Source organism: Pyxicephalus adspersus, chromosome 2, assembly GCF_032062135.1.
Source record: "Pyxicephalus adspersus chromosome 2, UCB_Pads_2.0, whole genome shotgun sequence".
Taxonomy (NCBI): Eukaryota; Metazoa; Chordata; class Amphibia; order Anura; family Pyxicephalidae; genus Pyxicephalus; species Pyxicephalus adspersus.
The window spans coordinates 2,529,588-2,531,944 of NC_092859.1; positions in this window are offsets into that span (position 1 = coordinate 2,529,588).

The window sequence follows — 2,357 nt, forward strand, 5'->3', positions numbered from 1 at the left end:
TCCTTAATAGATGTCTTGTGGTAGTAAAATGGGGATAAAGACTTTGTACACAACAGAAAAAGCTTGATGTCAAGCCCAAACTAGAAAGAGCAATGTCACAATGAACAGTTCTACAGAGTTAGGGTTCATAAAGCTCTGGGACCTGATGGAATATATCCACATCCAATGAGGTTCCCATCTTTAAAAAGGGAGTAAAGTCATTACCAAGTAACTACCGACCAGTAAGTGTACCTTCTACAGATGGAAAGATAGGCGTTTCTGCTAAAAAATAATAATATACATAATATAAAATCATCTGACACCCCACAGTTGGTTATTATGCAGGTTATGGCCAATAGATTTAGGTAATTCAATCTGTAAATGGATAGAGAACTGGCTTAAAGATCGCATCCAGAGAGTTGTAATTAATGATTCATACTCTGAATGGTCTAAGGGTATTAGTGCTGTACCCCAGGGTTCAATGTTGGGACCTTTACTGTTTAACATCTTTATAATTGATATCGAGTTTGGAATTACCATTTCTGTGTTTGCAGATGACACCAAACTATGTCATGGAATTAAGTCCATACAGGATGTCTATAATCTACAAGCAGACCTGGATGTACTGTGTGATTGGGCAGCCAAGTGGCAAATGACATTTAATATAGATAAATGTAAAGTTATGTACTAGGGAGCTAACAACATGCATGCTTCATACTGTCTAGGGGGAATACATTTGGGGGCGTCAGAAATGGAGACGGATCTGGGGGTTCTGGTAGATCATAGACTTAATAACAGCATGCAATGCCAAGCTGCAATATATAAAGCTAGTAAAGTACTTTCTTGTAATAAAAGAGGAATAGACTGCAGAGAGGGAGACATAATCCTGTACAAAGCATTGGTCAGACCACATCTGGAATATGCTGTCCAGGTTTGGGCACCAGTTCACAAAAAGGACATTGTGTGATTGGAGAGAGTGCAGAGAAGGGCAACTAAACTAATAAAAGGAATGGAGGAGCTCCGCTATGAGGAGAGATTAGCTGAACTGAATCTATTCTCCATTGAGAAGAGACGTATAAGGGGGATATGATCACCCTGTATAATTATATAGATTTATGTCAATAGGGTTTTATCTGGGATATGAATTATTTTGGTTGAACTTAGGGGACTTTTTCCAAATGTAAAACAAAAGTATTATGTTTATGTTTTTCACCATCCAGCACTTCTTGGTAAAAGTTTAGAATTTTTTAAATTATTATTTTATTTTCTCAATGGCTTTTTTAAAATCCTTGTTTCTGAAAGTGTAAATTATGGGATTAAGAAATGGAGTAATTACAGTGTAAAACATGGAGAAGACCTTGCTCAAAATATTGAGCTGTTCTTTAGTTGGAAATAAATAAACAGCAGTTAGAGAGCCATAAAAAATGCAAACTGCAGCCAGGTGAGAGCTGCAGGTCCTGAAGGCTTTCTGTCTTCCTGTGATGGATTTCATTTTTAAGATAGTTATAAAAATGTATAGGTAAGATATAACAATCAATATGAAAGGTGCTATAACGCCAACGAAACCTATAACCATAGTCTGAGTACTGACCCATGGAATATCAGAACAGGAAAGCTCCAGTATGGGTTCAAAGTCACAGAAGAAGTGATCAATGATGTTTGGTCCACAATAATATGGACTGAATAAAGTTAGGTAATCAAAAAATGTTATTTTCACACTGAGAAACCAAATGATAACTATCAATTTAATGCAAATGGATTGGTTTATTATAGAACTGTAATGCAGGGGCTTGCAGATGGCCAAATACCGATCATAGGACATCACAGTCAATAGAAATGACTCACAGACCTCAGTATTTGCCAAGAGGAGGAACTGAATGATACATCCAGCAAGAGACATGGTACATCCATCATGTAGGATGATATGAAGAAGGATGGGAAGAATATCTGTAGACAGAATTATATCAAACAATGATAACTGTGAAATGAAAAAATACATCGGGGAATGAAGAGTTTTGCTTAGAAGATATAAAACCACAATGAAAAGATTTCCAGTAATAGTCAAACAATATATAAAAAACATAAACAAGAAAAACAGAAATTTGAAGGATGAAAGATTTGGAAATCCTGTTAGAACAACATGGGTGATATTGCTGGACAGGTCACCTGGTAGGAGAAGAAAAAATACTGATTATTTTATAGGTTGAAAGAAGGAAAAGCAGCCACGTAAAAAGTTTAGTATGAACCATGGAAATCATTGACTTTTATTTACCATGTTTAAGCAGTCAAACATTAGATGAATATCAGATCAGTGACTACAGATCTACAGATGCTGCAGCCAGACTCATCCATCCTTCCCTCCGCTCCTCTTCCGCTGC